Source organism: Furipterus horrens, unplaced genomic scaffold (assembly GCF_987537825.1).
Source record: "Furipterus horrens unplaced genomic scaffold, mFurHor1.1.pri manual_scaffold_11, whole genome shotgun sequence".
In the NCBI taxonomy this organism is placed as follows: Eukaryota; Metazoa; Chordata; class Mammalia; order Chiroptera; family Furipteridae; genus Furipterus; species Furipterus horrens.
Window position 1 is genome coordinate 24264328 of NW_028327181.1, and position 22395 is coordinate 24286722.

The 22395-nt window shown below is 39.4% G+C and overlaps 1 pseudogene; it reads left to right on the top strand.

Moving 5' to 3' along the window:
- Positions 1–1168: 1168 nt before the first annotated feature.
- On the top strand, positions 1169–1469 carry LOC149997269 (cysteine-rich PDZ-binding protein pseudogene; annotated as a pseudogene).
- The last annotated feature ends 20926 nt before the right edge of the window (positions 1470–22395 follow it).

Here is a 22395-nt window from a genome sequence, read left to right on the forward strand (position 1 = left end):
CAATGCTCAATTAAAGGAAATATTTCCCGAGTTAGAATTCTGACGGAATATGCCACAGTCTGTGAGCTATAGAGCTAGAAGGCTACAACTTCTATAAATTTATGGCTAGAAATTTATGGTCTTGGCGTATAGTACTTCTAGTTGCCACTGTACCTGGACCTCCTCCTAATGTTAATACTGCTACAAAGGCCCTGGCTGCTGTGGCTCAGTGGACTGAGCGTCGGCCTGTGAACCAAGTGTCACTGGTTCGATTCAGTCAGGGCACATGACTAGGCTGCACCTCAGGTCCCCAGTTGGTGGCGCGAGTGAGAGGCAACCACACAGTGATGTTTCTCTTCCTTTCTTTCTCCTTTGCCTTCTCTCTAAAAATAAATAAAAACAAGCAAACAAACAAATAAATAAATAAAAATACTGCTACGAAGATGCTAAATATAAATGTAATGAATAATAATCAGGGGAGGAACCAAATGATCATCTCAGGGGAAGATCTGGGGAGAGGTCTGGGAGGGACTAGAATGAAATCACTAGGGGTAAGTTATAAGTAAATAAGGAAGGAAGGAAGGAAGGAAGGAAGGAAGGAATGATGATAAACAGATAGATAAATAGAAAAATGAGTTGTACTAAGCTTGCATACCTGAAAAGCTCAGGGTACTGTATAAACTTATTAGCATTTCTCCCTCAACTACTTGAAAAATGTCAATAAATCAAATGTTTTAATGCACTGTTTTACCTATACCTAGAAAGCTCAATGCTCTCCCCAGATCTTCCCCTGAGATGATCATTTGGTTCCTCCCCTGATTATTATTCATTACATTTATATTAAGCATCTTTGTAGTAGTAATAACATGTTTATTTGAAACTGAAATAATTTTAGCAGCTTGCTGTTCATCTTGTTCTGCCTGCTTGCCTGCTCCCCAGCTACCCCGACAGGGGATGGCAAGACTAAAAGTGGGAGTCAACAGTTAACTAGTCACTTAAAAGTTTCAGAGAACACTCAACTACTTATAAAATTACAAGCACTTTTCTTAAATCACACTCATCCCATCCTCAAGCAATAGAAGCTAAACATTAATCTGAGCTACATTATTCTGATTTAAAATAAGTACATTTCTGACTGATGTTTTCAAGCCACTGTTGCTTCTGCAGGCACAGGAACCACGGCGGAAGTATGGTATGCGAAAAATGTGCAAGAAACTTGGTAATGTTATCACTGCAGATCCATGGAAAGGCAGTGACAGGAAGTGGGGGGAGAAAGCTGAATGAAAATAAAGCTTTGGCCTTTAAAAAAAGCCAGGTTCGATCCATATGGAGAGAATAAGTTTTCCACTTGCAGAATATCGGAAACAGTTCTGTGAACCTGCCAGGCGCTCATTACTTGTCAGGGCTGTGCCTACAAAACGGGCAACTGTGCAGTGTGTGGGGGAAAAAACGCTTTGGTTGACAAAAACTACAAGCAAACGTCTGCCTAGATGTATTAATGAAGTTTCTGGCTTTCTATATGATTTTGCTTTCTGCTAAATCCAGGTATATCATAAATGTTCACGTTACAAGACACATGTTTTAAGACGATTAAATTTAAACCAGGGAAATTGACTGGTATTCATTCTTTTGTTCCCAAGAAGTTCTGAATAGCAACAATGTAAAACTAAATAAATTATTACTAATAATAATAATTTAAAAATAAGTATATACTTCTGTGGTGGTGGTGGTGGTGGTGGTGCTGGTGGAGGTGGAGGAGCAGGAGGAAGAGGAGGGAGAGGAGGAGAAGGAGGAGAAAGAGAAGGAGGTGGAGAAGGGGAAGAAAAAGAAGACAGCTTCTGCCAGTATTCATAATTCTTCAGTTTTATTTTCCTAGTAAGGAGAATTAAGTTACTACCAGCTCACTTAAATTTATTTCAGGCAACAGGCATTTCCCCCATTATCTTCTGTTACAGAAATTTGTTCTAGTAAATATTACCAATTGTAAAAATAATAATAATGTGAAACTTTTGAAGAATATAATAGAAAAGTAAAAGGAAGCTAATACAGAAAGCTCTTTAAAAACATACAGACTTATATTTAAATTTGAATGATACATTATTTAAGAATTGAATATCTGCCTATTTCTGATTTTCCTGGAGCCAGATATTAATGTCATTATCAATGGTGCTTTACATCTGACATTTTCCAAAGACATAATGAATGCAAAGCACATTTTGTGATGTCTCCAACAGAACTGGCAAAATAATAAAGCTATTTTTAAAGTTTCAATTCAGAATCTTCAAGTTACAGTGTTACTATTCTCTTGTGATAAGATAAGGTTTAGAAGCTAGCTCATGACTAACTGGGTATGCAATGCTTTTGCTACTGTTTCACTGTTGTAAGTAGTATTCCGGTTAAATATACAAAGGAATTGAAAACAACAGTAGTACCTTTGAGTATCCATGTCTTTCATTTTGGAAATACTGTTAAGATTTTTTAATTTAATGAAGCTCAAATGATTCAAATTCCTTCTGTGCCACTTACTACCTTTAGTAAGTTACTTAAGATTTCTGAAGTTCAATCAGCAGCCTGAACCTCTGTCTGAGCTTCTTGCCATCCTCCCTGAACAACATGAGCTTCATCACCCACTCCGGCTTCTCCACCAACTGCCAGACCCTGGCTCTGTGCAGATGCCTCACCGCCAGCCCAGCCACACAACAGCAGGGCCAGCATCCACGCAGACACCAGGGGCTCAGGTCCCCAGATCCGTGTCCTACTCCACCAGCATCTGGTGCAGCTGGGGGCTCAGGGGCCTGGCTGCAGGGGTGGCCACATGTCTGAGGGTATATGGGACATCCAGAGAGAGAGAAAGACTATGCAATGCCTGAATGACCACCTGGCCTCCTACCTGGAGAGGGGGAGGAGCCAGGAAGGTGATAATCACCGACTGGAGAGCAAAATCCAAGAACACCTGGAGAAAAAGGACTCCAGGTCAGAGAGTGAGGGTATTACTTCAAGACTATTGAGGGCCTGAGGGCTCAGATCTTTGCCAAGTTCTGTGGACAATGCTTGTCTTGCTGCTGATGACTTCAGAATCAAGCATGAGATGGAGCTGATCACGGGCCAGTCTGTGAAGAGTGGCATCACTGGGCTCTGAAAGGTCACTGATGACACCAATATCACTCTGCTGCAGCTGGAGACAGAGATTGAGGCTCTCAAGGACTAGTTGCCCTTAATGAAGAAGAACCACAAGGAGGAAGTAAGTGGTCTACTAACCCAGACTACCAACTCTGGATTGACCGTGGAGTAGGGTGCCCCCAACTCTCAGAACCTCAGCAAGATCATGGCAGACAGCCAGGTCCAGTATGACAAGCTGGCCTGAAAGAACCTAGAGGAGCTAGACGAGTACTGGACCCAGCAGACTGAGGAGAGCATCACAAGTCACCTAGCAGACCACTTAGAGAGATATTGAGATGACACTCATGGAGCTAAGTCCCGCCCTTGGAGATGAACCTGGACTCCATGAGAAATCTGCAGGTCCCACTGGAGAACAGCCTGAGGGAGGTGGAGACAGGCTATCCCATGCAGATGGAACAGCTCAATGAGATCCTACTGCACCTGGAGTCAGAGGTGCCCTAGGATTATGTGGCCCAGCTGAACATCAAGGTCAACATGGAAGCTGACATCATCACCTACCACCGCCCCCTGGGAGACAGGGAGGACTTCGATCTTGGTGACTCCATGGACAACAGCAACTCCATGCAATCCATCCAGAATACTACCACCCGCAGGACTGCACAGCAAAGTGATATCTGAGGTCGACACCAAAGTTCTGAGGCATTAAGGCAACAGAAGCGGGGTACCTCCTTGGGGTTCAGTAGGCAAATAAAAAGTTCTGAAATCATGAAACACCACCAACAAAAAAGATCTCTGAAGTTAAATTTCCTCATCTGAACATAGTAACTGTGCCTAATCATACTGCAATCAAAGTAATCAAATGAAACAGTACATATAAAGTACCTATGTAACACAATATTTATAATTAATAGATGCTGAGAAAACTCAAGAAAGATGTTTCGTGAATCTAGGTTTTGAATCTACTAAAACATGTTTAACTCCTTTAAATGAGGAATCAAAATTCTCATAGCTCTTCTTGAAATTACTAAAATATCATTATCTCACTTAAAGATATTAACCAATAATCCCTCAATATCACAGTTACCCAGTCCGTGTACAAAGTTTTCCAATTGCCAGGAATCATTTTTTTAACAGTTGGTTTGTTTAAATCGGAAAGTCTACACGTGATATTTTAACTATATGAAGGGGGACCAAAAAAGAAACCCAGAATTTAGTTATAAAAAATTGTGTATTTATTCTTACATGTTTCAGTCACCTTCAAAGTCCTCTCCATTTGATGCAATACACCTATGGAGACATTCTTTCAGCTGCTCAAAACAGTTTTTGAACTCATCAATTTTGATGCCTTTTAGTGCTTTTGCTGTTTTTTATTTCACTTCTCCCATATTGGCAAAACGTTTCCCTTTAAGGACTTTTTTCATCCAGGGAAACAAAGAAAACGTTGCTTGGAACAAGATCTGGTGAATGGGTGAGAGGGGGCATGGGGGGCATGCCATTTTTGAACAAAAACTGCTGAACACTCAGCAGGACGTGGGCAAGTTGCTCCTAAATCACCCATCATGAAATGGACAAACGCGCTTGAAAGAGACTTCAAAAGTAGCACACTGAAGCTGAACGCAGCCTCTCACAACACCAGCTGGTACCTGATACAGGTGGGTTCCTAGAACACTCACCTGGCGGGAGAAGCCTGTACTACAAGCCCCTACCCCAGAAGATAACTCTGGTGTTTTGGGGTCCCCCTATTGTGATTTAAAGGTTCCCCTTCCTTTTTCTGTCATATATTTTTTGAAGAAACCAGGTCCTATGATTTCTCTAACATTCTGGATCTTGCTGATTATATTCCAATAATGTTGTTCTAAAGGCTCCTCTAATGGTTGTATTTCTTTTATGGTATTAATTCTTAAAAGCTATACTGTATGCTGTAGTTTATGTTTTCTGCCTTATCTTCCAGCCTTCTAAAAAATATATCCATCAAATAAAGAGCAGAATGGTAAAAACAATAGAAAGTACAAAGAATAAAATAATCAAAGGGCCATAAGTAATCTTGCAAGGACTCGGAACCAAGTAAAGAGCGGGGCAGCTATCCATGGTACAGCATATTAAGAGGTTCCAAGTGTTGTATGACTTTCCACCTAAATGGGCTCTTGCACCCTCTGCTGCCATCTACGGCATTGCTATGTCCTCCTACACGATCTACAGCAGACAATGGCAATACCCGCACACATCTGAACAATCTATGACTAACATTAAGGTTCTACTCAGTACGTTTGTCACTAATTAGTTCCTATCATTGAAAAAAACACACACAAAAGCTATGTGAACTATGGATTATTCTTCAAGTAGAGGACAGACACATTATAAATCAATCCTACTTGGCCAGGGAAAACCAACTGATATCCCAGAATAAAGGTTCCATTACACGAAAAAAGTTGACATGCAGGAACATCCCATTCTGGTATACTAGACTTAGCTCACCAGCTCCTAAATACTTGAGAGCAAATGGTTGTAGGAATCAGGAGGTCGAAGACTTACCTGTAACAGGCTCATGGCTGAGAAAACATGGATTCATGATACCATGCAACACAGAGGGATAAACATTAATAAACCTTCATGAGCTTGGAAATCCAGCATGGTAGTACCAAGTGTCATAGATCTGCCAAGGAGAAGTAGACAATCTTCTCCTCCAAACCCCAAAATACTGTTACTATTTGGTCAGCACATCAGAATCTCCAAGTCAAAGAACAGTTCCAACAGTGGCAACTATATCCACAAACCAGCAAGGAGTTTTCATATGAACACAAGGAAAAGACAATTCATCGTGCACTGGTTTCTGTGCCAGCATCAACCAACCAGCCAGTAATAAAAATACTGCCTTAGAATAGTACAGCAGTTTCCTATTTTCAAAGCACTCTGACGTATTTCAAAGCAAATGACAAGTGACAAAGAGAAATTAAACCAAGGGTGGGAATTTTGCATCCAAAATACAGATTTTAGGGAACTAAACTTTCAAGAGAAAAAAGCATTAAGAATTGAATTCATTATAATCTTTCAATAACTACACAGTCTCACATTAAAGAGCTTAATAATAAAAACAGGTGGGACACGTTCCAGGAAATGAGTCTACAATGAGAAAGCACGGTCACTTGCACCATTGTTTTCCAAAGAAAAAAACTAAGGCTGTTTCTTCAAATGTGGCTTTAAAACAGATTCTCAATCTTTTTTTCTGCCCCCCAAAAGTTCAGGAATATGCACACACTCATTAGTAACAATGACTCATAACCTATTTACAGATTTATTTTGATTAACAACAATTTAAAAAGCACATTATCTTTGAGAGTGTCAAGCTTGTTGCGCCTTCAAACCTTAAGGTGAAATTATTTTAATTAGAACTTAATGAAGTTATTTTTACAGAGGGATGGGAAGGGAAGAAGAACTGGATGAAACAAGTCTCTGGTCAGCTAGGGACAATATGAGAAAAAACAGGAAGAAGGCAAAAAGTAAACTTTGTGTTAGCTCCTTAAAAACTCACAGATGAAACAGACATAAATCATTAACCAGAATGGCTGGGGGATATCAGTAAAGGTGCCAATACTGTTCCTCAAGACACTGTAAATGACACCAGGTGACACAATGATCGACTGCACGGCCCCTGGTTGTGAAGCAATATGGGGGCAATTCCTATGCAGTCGCTGACATTTTTGTTAAGCTATCACCTCTGAAACTAGGAATGTTTGCCTAAATATCCCGTGCAAAATGTCTATGATAGTGAAGAATCTGGCCAGTGGCTATTTACTGCTAAAATAAATGAAGGGCCAGAGAAATATTTGTGTCAGAGAACATGAAGAACTTGAAACAACCATTAGCACTTACAGAAATTTCAGAGATTCAAATAATTCTACAGTTAGAAGAAATCTTGAAGACCGTCTATCCTGAAGTCAGTCAACTAAACTCTAAAAATTCCGGGTTCCTTTCTTCTACCCCACAGTGCGCACAGCTCAGCAGCGACAGAGCACAGCTGGGGAAGAGCTCGATGGTGCCGCAGGGCAATCACACAGCAGCCTGGCTGTGAGGGGGCCCCTCGTGGGCCACACAGCTCCGCGCCGCTCTGCTCCACGCTGGGCCGGCCGCTCCGCTCAGTTCTGCTCTGCCCAGCTCTGCTCTGCCCTGCCTGCCCCGCCCTGCCTGCTCTTCTCTGCTCTGGGCCAGTGAGACATCTTTGGTGTTCCCTCTCCAGTGTTTCCGTTCCAGCCAGGAAAACATAGTCTTCGTTCTCAGGTGGAAAGGAAAATTGGGCTCTCTGAGCCAGAGCGGGACTGACTGACACAGACAGAAGTTCCGGCCTCCAGTCCTTGAGTGGTTCACGCTCATGCATATGAGGACTCCAAATTCCTGCAGTTTGATTGGTCCAAGAAGCACTTCTACTCGATTGTCAGACTACAATGACTCTGACTGGTGGATGAAGATGCCGCTGGGGAATAGAGCTGCATAGCTCTAGCTGCACAGGAAAGGTGGTCCTCTTGGTTGAAACAGGAGTCCAGGAACTCCTTTATAAGGCCTGGCTCAACGGCAGGACCACAGTGCAGGCAGCTTGCTGCAGGCTTCTCCCTCAAGTGCATTTTGCATGAGAGGCCCCCATGTAGAAATGGCTGCTAGGTTCTGTTTTGTTTTGTTTTGTTTTTCATTTTGAGTCCAGTTAGCCACCAAGAGTCCTTCTTGGTAGGTAATTCTTTTGCTGGGTCCACAATGATTAACACTGCTACTGCTTTTATTAGTTCTCTGGATACAAAGCTGTACAGATTTTGAGTTAATTTGGGCAACCCTATTTTTACCAGACCTTTTATTTTTAGTGCATGATTCGTGAAACCACAAGATTTTTGACAAATACATACAAGGTAGCTGTAGTTAAAGCATTTTAATTTTTCAAGTGATAGTATTTTTGCATTTTGTATTTTGTATTTTTAAAAATCATTAGTTTGTACATTTATTGCAATGTGATCAGTAACACAGCCTCAACTATTTCTATTTAGAGGTTCTTCTTGGGTGTTTTTTAACAGCCAAATATATGACCAGTTTTGTAATGTTCTAAGAGAACTTGAAAAGGTGTGTTCTGTTTTTAGAGTATAAAGTTCAATATATTTTAATTAGATTTACATTATGTTAATTAAATTTTTCTAAGTATTTTTTTTTGTCTACTGCTACTATTTCCAACATGTTTCTGTTTTTCCTTATTTCCTATAGTTTTGACTTTGTTAATGCTGTTATTTGATACATAAATAATTGATGTATTTTCTTGGTCACTGTAAACCTTTTGTGTCTCTTTTAATCCTTCCTGTCATGAATTCGACCCCGTCTGACATCAGAACCTATATCCCCTTCTGTTAGCTACTGCTTCAGGTAACCCAGAAAACTCTCTTCTGTGCCTGGAAACAATGCCGCCACGAGAGAGGAACACTGTCCACCTTCAAGGGTAAGGAAGACACTGGTATAGAACAGTGGTACAATTCAGGGCGCGCTCAGAGCCATGTCATGCCGAAGGTTATGCCTTGCCAAATTCACACGGCATAAGAAGTAAGAAAATGTTAAACCCTGGGCACCATTAATGTCTTTAAAGTTCAGTATAAAAGACAGCTCCCATCTATGAACATTTCCTAATGCATTTTATATGTCATGAATCACATAACAATTGCTTCTGAGATGCCTATCTTCACTAGAAATACACTGTATACTCAAAAAAAAAAAAAAGAAAGAAAAAGGAAAAAATTTCAATACTATCTATACCATTTCTTATTTTAATTTAGAAAAGACTGTATAGTCTCAAGGATTATCCTGACCTTTTAAATATGTAGTCTTGTCGGAGAAACAGGAATATACTTAACAGCCTTGCCCAGTGGTTAAAAGAACTAGCTTGGTCCTGGGTGGTGTAGTTCAGCTGGTTGGAGTGTTGTCCCATAAACCAAAACATCCTGGATTTGAACCCTGGTCAAGGCACATGCCTGGGTTATGGGTTCAGTCCCCAGTTGGGAGTGTACAAGAGGCAACCAATTGATGTTTCTTCTCTCTCATTTCAATGTTTCTCTCCCTCCCTTCACCCTCTCTAAAGTCAATAAGCATGTCCTCAGGTGAAGTTTAAAAATAAAAAAGCACTAACTTGGGGAGTCAAACCTGAGCTCAAACTTCCGCCTCTGTGATTACCATGGGACCTAGAGCAAACTATTTAACTTAAGCCTCAATTTCCTGACATGCAAAATAGAATTACCACCACCTAGACACTGCTAGGATTAACTGTGACAATGTATTCAACAGACTTGATGAAATACCTACTGTATAATAAGTGCTTGTGAATTGTTTTTGTGCAGACTCTGACTTACACCTATTTTTAAGCTGTGCCCACACTGAAGAGGCATTAACCTGAAGATGATTCAAATTCTGATTAGCGTCATTACATAACTTTAAATGCACTATGAAGAATTAAATATCTACTTTATTATAAAGTAGATATTTAATATCCACTTACTATAAAGCTGTTACTGAAAATATAGACAAACTTATCCATGGTATCCCCCATTGTTAAAGAATGGATTGCAAATCTCCTTTTATCTGTCTGGTATCACAGCATCTTCGGCCAGTCAGCCACGGCAGCTATTCATAGTTCTCCACCCTTATCACACCGCTCCAGGTTCTTCACAGAGGTGGCTCCCTATACCTTTAACACACTCCATCTTCCATCACAACTATACCCGCACGTCCTCACACCAGCACATAACTGGCAAAACTCTACTCGTCCTTCTAAATAAACTCATATCACCTCCTTTAAGAAGTCTTCCCTGACCTCCTCAGATACACGGCAGTCCCCCTCTATATCGCGGTTCACTTATCGTGGCCTCACTGTATCACAGGATTTTTAAAAATATTATATTTAATTATTTATCGTGGATTTTTCACTATATTGCGGGATTTTGCAGTACTGTATACGTATGTTGTTAAAGTTACGTAGGTTTAAGAGTGTAGAATATGTTTAAGAACATAAGTAGTGTTTATAAAAGTGTGGAAAAGGTTAATAAGGGAGTGGGAGAGGTTAATAAGGGACTGGGAACAGTTTATAAGTGTGGGGGAAGGTTTATAAAGCCTTAAAATATATATAAATACTAAAATAAACATAAGTTTCCTACTTCGTGGATTTTCACCTATCGCGGGGGAGGGGGGTCTAGAACGTATGTAATACCCACAATAAGTGAGGGAACACTGTAAATGTATATAAATATAAATGGCGATAAAAGAATTATAAAGCAAGGCAAGAAAGATGACAGAGAAAGGAGAAGGAAAAACACATATGAAAGGAAAGACAGATTGCAGAGAAAGGGCTTGAGGAAAATAGTTTCTGAAGGCATGCATCTGAACTACAAGAGGAACCCTCACTTAATGCCAAATAATAAAAACTATTCAGGATTATAATCCCTAGGCAATGAAAATTTAAGACCTAATAATAACACAAAGAGGGTATTGCAGGTTGGATTCTCCAAGAGGCAGACTCCAACACATTTGGAATGTAAAATGTTTACTGGGAAGTACCAGAGAGATGGACATCCTATAATGAAGAGGAGAAGAAACCCGCATTAAGCAAAAGAAGAAGTGGCCTTCACTGCCAACCCAATGGGATCCTGAGCCAAGCCCTTGGGGAGCATTCACATGGCCCCTCAGAGCTGAGGAAGGACAAGGATGGCCCTTTCTTTGCACCCTATATCAACCACTGAGGAGGGGTCCTGAATTCACAAACATACCCCAACTAGATTTCAAGCTCAGATTATGCTCTTGAGAACTTGATAGCTGAGTTTTTTAACCTTTTATTTGTGGCATTCAAGTAGAAATAGCTTTATTTTTAAAGCTATACTTTTTCCTACCAGAAATAAATGCAAATTTCAGTTATTATGTACAGAGAAATACATACACAAAAACTGTTTGCTCATACTTGATCCACGATATTTTATAATTATCAAATATAAAAATGGTTCAAGATTTACAAGCAAAGCATATCTTTTCCTTTTTTTCTTATGTTTTATTGAGTTCAAGTTCAGGTATCTTTCCTATAACTTTTCTGGTGTTCCTATCCTCCAAATGATAAACAAGAAAGTGTAAGCCTCCTTTTCAGCTAAACGTTTCTGAGGTCCGTTGTGCATCTACACGACACAGGACGCACGAAAGAGTAGGGACGTAAAGTTTCACACACCAGCAGAGAACACGTTCTTAGGCAATTTGTCATACTAGCTGGCCAAAATCACTATTTCTCTGGCCTAGAAATATCATGTATCTGATAATTTCCAAACTTTTCCGATATTTTGACAGGTAATTTCAATAGCAACATATTATTTGTAAAAAATAATATTACTAAGACTTGCCTCAAACTTTCTCAGATCAGATCACAACTTTGTTTCTGCCACACTATTAATATTGTGTGTCCCAGAGTGAAAAAGAGAAAAAGATAGAGATGTGTTTTCACCTACAAAGAAGAAGTACCTAAAATTCAGATATTAGTAATAGTCACTTTCACACACACAATGCTCCTTCTCAACCTCACATAACTGAATTTACCTCAAACAGGAATCCATAACCACTTTGTCATGAAAAAAAAAAAAATTCCTGGCAATCCCATTCCCAAAAACATCTTTTAACCTAAAACGCATCGACAGTGAAAAGGAATGATGATAATGAGGAGGGGGAGGAGAAAATAAGCTCCAAAATCTGAATAATAAGTGACAATAAATACTTACCTAGGAACGATTACTTTAAATGCAAATGAATTAAAATATTCCAACCAAGATATACTGTGGCTAAATGGATTAACAAAACACCCTCACATATACTGTCTGCAAGAGACTCACTTCAGATAGAATGACACATATAGATTAAAAGTAAAGGGATGAAAAAAGATATTTTCATGAAAATGGAAATGGAAAAAAATATATCTGGGGTAGCAATACTTATACCAGATGAATAGACTTTAAAACAAAGACTATAACAAGAGACAAAGATGGCCCAGCAATCCCACTTCTGGGCACTTATCCAAAGAAACCCAAAACATTGTGTCAAAAAGATATATACACCTATATACTTATTGCAGCATTTACAATAGCCGAGATATGGAAGCAACCTAAGTGTCCAGCAATAGATGAATGGGCAAGAAGAAGTGGTGCATATATATGATACAATAGAGTATGACTGAGCCATAAAAAAATAATGAAATCTTGCCATGTGCAACAACATGGATGGACCTAGAACGTATTGTGCGGAATGAAATGAGTCAGACAGAGAAAGACTAATGCCAGATGTTTTAACTTAAAACCAAAACAAACAGAACAGAAACAAACTCATAAATACGGAGAACAAACTGATGGTTGCCAGGTGGGAGGGGGGTTGGGGGAATAGGCGAAGAAGGTGAAGGGATTAAGAAGTACAAATTGGTAGTTACAGACAGTCATGGGGATGTCAAGCACAGATTGGTAGTTATATAATAGCCACTGGGGTGTCAAGTACAGCGTAGAGAATACAGTCAATAACATTGTAATAACTATGAATGGTGTCAGATGGGTACTAGATTTATCAAGGCAATCACTTTATAAGTTATATATATATGTCTGATCATAGGGTTTACACCTGAAACTAATATTATACATCAAATGTAATTTTTTTAATAAATAAATATTGATTCAAATGATGCTATACAGTCTAAGTAGAGAAAGAAAAGATATACAGAAAATAAAATATAAAACTTCTAAAAAATGAGGATACTTTTCTCAATATCATATAAGTAAGATTTTTAATCACATTGCTTACCAAAAAGTCTATGCAAAACCATAAAGTCTTATCGTAAGGAGTTCGAACTTTCTGGCTTAGAACACTTTTTGAAAGGCTTTCCAGAGAAAATCATTATACTAATTCGTAAACTGAAGAGTTAACCAAGACTTCTGTATCTATCAAAACTATATACTCTCCAAAAAGGAAGAAGAAATCAAAACATTCTCAAATAAGAACTAAATAAATTAATTCAGGCTGAAATGGAAAAAAAACAAACTGCAACTCAAACATGGATGAAGAAATAAAAAGCATCATTAAGGCTAACTGTGGAAGTATGAGAAACAGTGTAAGTGTATTACTATTTACAACTCTTTTTTTTTTTGTTACCTGTAATAATTACAAACCTGTGGTGATAAGGTAGTTGCATAAGGAATTACAAATGTATAAAGAGTAATTTGTAAGAAATGACAGCACAACGGAAAAGAGAAAGAAGCTATACAGGTTTTTATATACAATTGAAATTGAATTGATATTAATTCAAACTACACTGTTACAAATTAAAACATTATTTTAAATTATAATATCCAAGGTAATCCTAACAAAATAACTCAAAAATATAATAAAAGACACAGAAATTAAAATGGTGTACTAGAAAATACCTAATAGAAAAGAATGCCATAATGGAGGGACAGAAAAACAGAAAAGGCATAAGACATATAGAAAATAAATAGCGGGGACAGCCAAGTGACCTGGAGTCTGCACAATCCTTCCCCATGTGGGAAGGCCACCCTCCCCTCCACACCCCCACTCTTATTAGGGATTTCTGGACCCAAGGGTAGGTAGGACAATGACCATGTCCAGCTTGAAGCAGCTAGAGGAGCTTGAGACCTTCGCCCATTGTCCTTTATAAGATTATAAAGGGTCTAAAGTCTGAGAGGGGAGGATTGTTATTTTTTATTGTTAAAAAAATTGATTAATTATTTTTTTAAAGAATAATATAGGAAAGGGTGAAGCTGGAGAACTTGTATGTATGACCCATGGGCATGGACTAGCGGGTGGTGGGAATGCTGGGGAAGGAGTGGTGCTGGGCAGAGGGGAGCAAAGGGGAAAAAATTGAAACTATTGTAACAATATAATCAATAAAGTATACTTAAAAAAAGAAAATAAATAGCAAAATGACAGGCATAAATTCTATCTTATCAGTAATTATATCAAATGTACATGAAATAAATACTTCAACTGAACATTCCATTGGCAGAATGGTTTTAAAAAAAAAACATGATCAACCTATATGCTGTCTACAAAGAGATATACTTTAAAATACAAACTGAAAGGACGGAAAAAGGATTGCATGCAGACTAACAAAAACAGCTGGAGTGGCTACCTAATACTAAAAAATAAGATTTTAAGAAAAAAATTGTTTCTAAAGACAAAGAGCATTTCATAATGATAAAATGGTCAATCTGTCAATAAGATGGAACAGCTACAAATATACATGTACTTAAAAAGAGAGTCCCAAAATACATGAAGTTGCCAGAATTGAGAGGTGATAGGGAATGCAACAGTAAGAGTTGGAAACTTCAATACCCCACTTTAAATAATGGATAAAACAATTAAAAGATTAATAGGGGACAGAAGACTGCAACGACATCATACACTAAACTGACCCAACAGAGACATCCATAGGATGTTTCACCTACACCACCAGAATACACATTCTGCTCGAGTACCCATGGAACATTCTCCAGGATAAATCATGTTAGGCCGTGAACCAAGTCTTGATTAATTTAAAAGGACTACAAGTATTCTGAAAGTATGCTCTCTAAACACAATAGAATGAAATTGGAAATTAATAACAGAAAGAAATGTGAGAAATGCGCATGTAACTGAAAATTAAACAGCACAATCCTAAATAACAAATAGGTCAAAGAAGAATTCACAAGAGAAATTAGAAAATATTTTGGGACAAATAAAAACACAAATACAACAACCAAAACTAATGGGATGCAGTGAAAGCAGTGATTAGAGGCAATTTATAGCAGTTAATGCTATAAAATATCAAGTCAATAACCTAAACTTACTACCTTAAGGTCCTAGTAAAAGAACAAGAACAAAGTAAACCCAAAGCAAGCAAAGAGAAACAGTAAAGATGCCTAAATCTAAATAAGTAGAGAACAGAAAGAAAGAGAAAAACTGACAAAACAAAAACTTACTCCTTTAGAAAAATCAACAAAACTGACCAATCCTAAACTACTACTGGCCACATACTGTTATGTAATGCATGTAATTTTATTTAACACTCACAACATGGTTCATTTGCCGATGCACAATTCACACATACATAAAGTGAGGTTGTGGTTATTGCATCATTTTTCTTCTCTGCTTCTCTGCTGTAAGGTAGAAGTTAAAATTTTAGCCATGTGTTCCTTACATTACCAGATTTGAATTTATGAAAATCTAAAATCTATAAAGTATTTTTTAAAAACACAATTGTAGTAATTTCTTACCTTTATAAAATAAAGGCTTTTAATTAGTGTTATTTTGGCTTAAACTGGGCATTATTGCAAAAACAGTCATTATCAACTTACTCATGCTCAGAAATGTACTGATAGAAGGCCTTAGCAAATCAGTATAAATGAACAGATGCAAATTATTGGTGGACTTCCAGTCAAGATGGCAGCATAGGTAAACATGGCTCATCTCCTCGCACAACCACATCAAAATTACAACTGAAACATAGAACAACCATCAGAAATTGAGTCGGATGGAAGTCTGACAACTACGGAATTAAAGAAACCACATCCATCCAGACTGGTAGGAGGGGCAGAGATGCCAAACGGGCTGGTCCCACATCCATGTGTGGTGGATAAAATTTGGGGAAGAATATCTCAGGAGTGAGGAGTCCCAGTCCCACCACACCAGGGCCCCCAGTCAGGGTTCCAGTGCCAGGAAGATAAGTCCCCAAAACTTCTGGCTGCAAAAGCTAGTGGGGGTTGAGTCAATGGAAGAAACTTATGGAGTCCCAAGCAGTTCCTCTTAAAGAACCCACACACAGACTCACTCAGACTTAATCCCTCTGAGCTCCAGCACTGGGGTAGCAGCTTGCAAGGCACGAATGGCATACGGGAGGAACTGAAGTGTCTGGCATCAAGGTAAAAGCTGGGTGAGAGCTGTCTTACAGATAGAAAGGTGGGCAGAGGCCACTGTCCCTTTTCTGAACCCTTCCCCCCAAAGAACCACAGAGCCAGCAGGCGGGTACCATATTTGAGACTCCATTAACCTGGCTAACACCATTTGCCCCACCATGGAGATTCCCTGAGACTCAGTCCCATCCAACTTATTTGCCCACCCCAGTGACTTTTCCATTTGAACAGCTGTCTTGGCTTATGTCTCACAACTTTCTAAATCTTCAACAGTCAGCCTCAGTCTTCCCCCAGCCCCCAAACCTCTTGCTAAGTGGCCCCAGGCCGGGCACTAGCAGCAGCCAGCCTAGATTCATAGCTTGGCTTCGACTGAGAATCTCCAAGCCCAGCACAAGTAGCAAACATCTCAGCTTGCTTAATAGCTCATGCAGGGTGGCCACAGGCAGAACACAGGTGTGGGCTGGCCTCGGCCTACACCACCCAGTAAACCCCAGAGCCTGCACAGCCAGTGGGAAGCTACAGACCCCATCAAAGCACAACCACCTTGCCCCAGCACAGCTGATCCTCCACGGAGGGCAAGAGGTTGGCAGTCAGTGGTCACAGCTGGTCCTTGCAGCTGACTGGCCTGGGTAAATCCCTCCCATTGACATACCATGAGCAATCAAGGCTCAATTACAAGAGGCGGGAGTACTCAGCCAACATAAAGGGTACACCTCGAGTACCCAGCTTGGGTGATAGGGGAGGCTGTGCCACTGGACCGTATAGGATACCTACTACATTATGCCATGGTACCAAGACAGGAAGTCATAGCAGCTCCACCTAAAACATAGAAACAAACATAGGGAGGCTGCCAAAATGAGGAGACAAAGAAACATGGCCCAAATGAAAGAACAGATCAAAACTCCAGGAAAAGAACAAAACAAAATAAAGGTAAGCAATCTGTCAGATGCAGAGTTCAAAACACTGGTTATAAGGATGCTCAAAGAACTTAGTGAGGACCTCAACAGCGTAAAAAAGATCCATTCAGAAGCGAAGGAAACACTAATTGAAATAACAACTTACAGAGAAACAACAGTACAGTGGATGAAACTAGGAATCAAATCAATGATTTAGAACATAAGGAAGCAAAGAACAAAAACACAGAATAAAAAGAAGAAAAAAAGAACCCCCAAAACAAGGATAGTGTAAGCAGCCTTTGGGATAATTTCAAGTGTTCCAGCATTTGCACCATAGGAATATCTGAAGAAGAGAAAGAGCAAGAATTTAGAAATGTATTTGAAAAACTAATGAAAGAAAACTTCCCTAATTTGGTGAAAGAAATAGACATGCAAGTCCAGGAAGCACAGAGTCCCAAGCAAGTTGAATGTAAAGAGGCCCACTCCAAGACACATCATAATTAAAGTGCCAAAGGTTAAAGATAAAGAGAGAATCTTAAAAACAGCAAGAGAAAAGCAGTTAGTTACAGGGAGTTCCCATAAGACTATCAGCTGATTTCTCAAAAGAGACTTGCAGGCTGGAAGGGTTTGGCAAGAAATATTCAAAGTGATGAAAAGCAGGGACCTGCAGGCAAGGCTGCTCTACTCAGCAAAGCTACCATTTAGAATGAAAGGGCAGATAAAGAGCTTCCCAGACAAGAAGAAACTAAAGAAATTCATCATCTCCAAACCATTATTATATAAAATGTTAAAGGGACTTATTTAAGAAAAAGAAGATCAAAACTAGGAATAATAAAATGGCAATAAATACGTATCTATCAACAACTGAATCTAAAAAACAAATTAAGCAAACAAGAACAGAGACAGAATCATGGATACTGAGAGTATTGTGATGGTTGCCGGATGGGAAGGGGGTAGGGTGGAATGGGTGAAGAGGTGAGGGGATTAAGAAGTACAAATAGGTAGTTACAGAACAGCCATGTGGATATAAAGTACAATATAGGATATGGAGTAGCTTAAGAACTGATACCCATGACCCATGGACGTGAACAATGGTGTGAGGACTGGAAGTGGGAGTGCTGGGTTGATGGGGGAAAGGGGGCAAAAACTGGGACAACTGTAATAGCACAATCAATAAAATATAACTAAAAAAAAAACAAATTATTGGTAATTAAGGCATCATTCATATGTTAGATATTTAGAAGGAATATTACCATAAATAATTATAAAAGTTTTTAAAGTTCTTCTAATTAAACTTTGTACTAGGGGTTCAAGTACCCAACATTCTGAATTACTAGAAAGCTAACTAATATTACTTTTACAGTGTGTTATTATCATGACTCTACCCCACCACTACCACCGTGGAGCAGCCCCAATGACTGCTGCATTAGCTACCCATTGGAGACTGGAGGTCTGCGGAGACAGCAAGGCCACAGAAGGTAGTAAGTATAGTGGAGTGGCTGTCAGCAAGGTTTGGGGCCATTCGTTACATTACTTAACGATTTTTGTCACATTTACTAGAATAGACAGTCTGCGTATTAAGAGATACATGGCCAAATAACAAGCAACAAAAATATTTTAAAACACGAAATGCAATACTGGGCCAGCTGCTAATAAAGAATCGGAACATCAGGTGGCAGTCTTGTGAAAGAAATAATTACTGTAACAGAGGCTGAGAACAGGAACCTAAAGTTTAACGTTATACTGCTTGGCCAATCCAGATTATATTTTAAAACATACTTAAAAAGAAACTTTTTTTCCCCCAAACCCACAATCCACATCCTTAAGGAAATGCTTCAGATGCTACTAAAAAATACAATTATTTTGGGACCTGGATTAAAGTGTGCCCTCTCCTTAATCTCTCCCATCTGAGTTTACAGTGAAAATCCGAGTAAAATATGCAATAAATAATGCAACTGTCTGTATTCTGTAACATATTTACTGGTTTGTTCTATTTACTGTTTTTAATTTGCCTTCAAAACATCTTCAGAAAAAGCATTTTGCTAGAAAATGACAAGAAAGTAAACAACTGTTTAATTTTGGCAGTGCTGTGCTCTATAAGTGAAATCTGAGACATCAAATTAAACCAGAAAGTATTTTTACAATAATAGTTCACAAGTATGTGCCTGAGAGTAAAACTTTAAAAAATAAGATTAAACTATCTTTAAACTAAATTATCGTATCGGCAGCCGTCCGTCTCGAGAGACGATGGTGTAGCTTCTTAAGAGTCTATCTGCACCGCCGAGAATGGTTGTGCAGTCCGACTCGGGAGTGACACGGTATCTGTCTCCTCCCATGTTGAATCGACATCTTGCGATGACGCTGGAGTGTCCTCTCCAGTGAAGCTGAAGCTACAGAGCCTCGAGAGACGATGGTGTAGCTTCTTAAGAGTCTATCTGCACCGCCGAGAATGGCTGTGCAGTCCAACTCGGGAGTGACACGGTATCTGTCTCCTCCCGTGTTGAATCGACATCTTGCGATGACGCTGGAGTGTCCTCTCCAGTGGAGCTGAAGCTACATAGCCTGGGCGGGGTGATATGGAGGGTCTGCTAAATTATTTCTAAAGAAACTGTATCAAATATTACCATTTCAAATCAATTCAATGATTAGTTAACTTGTAAAATATAAGAATCTATCAAATATGAGCCTAAAACTTAATAGAGTAATCAATACAGTAATTTTTCATGGTTATAGAGCACATAAATATTTTATGGTTCTTGTGCAAATATTTGCTCTGCAGTGTTGTTGTTTTATATTAAGAAATCCTCCCCTATTTTTGACAGCTATTAAATATGTAGCTAAAATTATGTTTTCTGGTTACAGATAAAAAAACCTCAGTAGAATAGCACTTTTCTGTTAAATTAAATATACTAACAAGCAAGCATCTCACAGTAAAATCCAAAATAACTGGAATATATTTCCATTGGCAAATATAAACATATTATACCATCAGCAAACCAAAAATATGTAACTTTCAATTTTAAAAACCTAGGAAGTCCTGCTTTTGGGAATGGTGAAATGGTTTGTATTTCTTCCATCACGTTGTGTATCTCCAACAAGTTAGGAGCCATCAATTGTGGACAAAATATAAGACAAGTACTTGAAAAGACTGAAGAGTGACTACACACATGCATCTAATGAAGGGATATACAGATTTGGCCCTGATACCCCAACTGGAGACAACTCTGAAAGGCCAACCCATTTCAGAACCCCCTACAGCTCAGCCCTTTCTTAAGATTTCATCACAGCCCAACTTTCTCTACCCATGTCCTTCTTCCCCTCCTTTTTCTTCCCCTTTCTTCCACAGGTGTTCATACCAATAATAAACCTAATAAACTCTTCACAAGCATCTCTGTCCTGTTGAGTCTGCAATAGCAACAAAAAGCCAGCAAAACTATCGGGGATTCAACTACTTAAAGCACAACCACACTCATGGGTGAGATCCGTATTGCTAAGCTTTTCCCTGTGAGGACAAACCCATAGCGTGGCAGTGCCTAGAGTTCAAGCAGAAAGCCACAGTCTTACACTGTGGAAGTGTCAAATGACAGTTTACAATCACCAAAGTGAGTGTAAATTTGAGGGCAGAAATCCCAGAAACAGGGGGGCTACAGAGGAAACCTATACCCTAAAATAAGCTCACTTCAAATCCCCTTAACTCATGTGCACAAAGACTCCATGGAGCTAAGTGAAAGCAATAGCAGGTGTCTCAGCTGCTACCCACCACCACGGGGAAAAGAGAATGTTCTATTTGAGCCAAACCCAGTTAAACTGCTGGGTAAACAGCTCAGACTTTACACCTTAAAAGTAAAGACTATGTCCCAGGATTAAGGGGTCTCTTGGGCTAAAACAAAACCAACCCACCATGACATAGTATAAAATCAAGGTACCAAGTGTTCAATGTGATCAGCCAATAATTTAACTGTCTTCTAGAAGAAAATTAACAGAAAGATAACAGAAGATAAGCTCTCTATAATGCATCATCCATAATGATTAGAATATAACAAAAAATTCCTAGGCCATACTAAAGAGAAAAGGCTGACAACAGAAACCAACCATGCAACAACTCAGATATTGCAATTAGCAGGTAGTTTAAATATACATTAAACACTCTAATTAAAATGAAGATAGTGCCAAACTGGATTAAAAAGTGTAGACCCTGAGAAAGAAGATACCTACTAAGTGCTCCTGGTAGCTAACTGGGCTCAAATTAAACACACACACACACACTATAAAAAAACCACAGAGCCTAACAGCCATTTCTATACAGGGCCTCTCATGCAAACTGTGTCCTTCAGGGAGAAGCCTGCACTAAGCTGCCCGCCTGCTCTTTGTTCCCAACATCTGAGCCAGGCCAATAGTACTGAGGCTCTCTCTGTACAATTTGAGTTGTGCAGCCATACTCCTATCAGCATCTGTACCAACCAGGATGGCTCCATTCTGACAAATCAGGATAATGCCTTTCAGACCAATCAGAATGCGAGGATTTGAAGCACTTATTTGCATGAGGACAGACCAATCAGGGACCAGGGAGCAGGGATTTCTGTCTACATAAGTCAGCTGCCCTCTGGCTCACAGAGCACACTTTCCCTTTACTGCACCAGCTGACTGTTTCCTCAGCTGGAGCTAAAACACTGAAGATGAAACACCAAAAACGACTCACCAAACGAGTAGAGAAAAGCAGGGCAGAGCAGAGCAGTGAGGAGAAGAACAAAGCTATTGATGAACACTTAGGCTGCTTCCATATTTGGCTATTGTAAATAAGGATGCAATAAGCATATGGATATAAGAGGTCTGTCCAGAAGGTATCCAGCCACATAATATGAAATATAGAGACATTTATTGAAGAAGATACAAAGAACATTGTATATAGGACAATGACACCTCAATCCCTTTCAAAGTAGGCACCTTGGGACCTCACACAGCTCTCCCAATCACAATCAGCTGCCTCGTCATATTTTCCTGAATCTCATCAATGGTCTGTTCTCTTTTGCCCTTCAAAGGTGATTTTAGTTTGGGGAAAAGCCAGAAGTCACAGGGCACCAAATCTGGGCTGTAGCGGGGCTGAGTCACCTGGGTGATTTGATGTTTCACCAAAAAACTCGGCACAAGACATGATGCACGAGCGGGCGCATTGTCATGATGGAGTTGCCAATCACCAGTTGTCCACAGCTGCGACTTTCTGAATCATCAAATAGTTTCCATGGAAGAATGTTCAAGCTTAATGCAAAATTTGATGCAGATCTGTTGCTCTTCTCACTCAGTCATTTTGAATGTGACAGCCACAGAATACACATGCTCACTCAATGGTGTCTACCGCCCCCAGGGACTAGTACAGTGAAGTCATCGTTGTTCACACATGCTCATTCAAGGCCACTCTCCTTGGCTGCCAGGTTACATTGATGTCATGCAAACCATTCTCATTATATTAA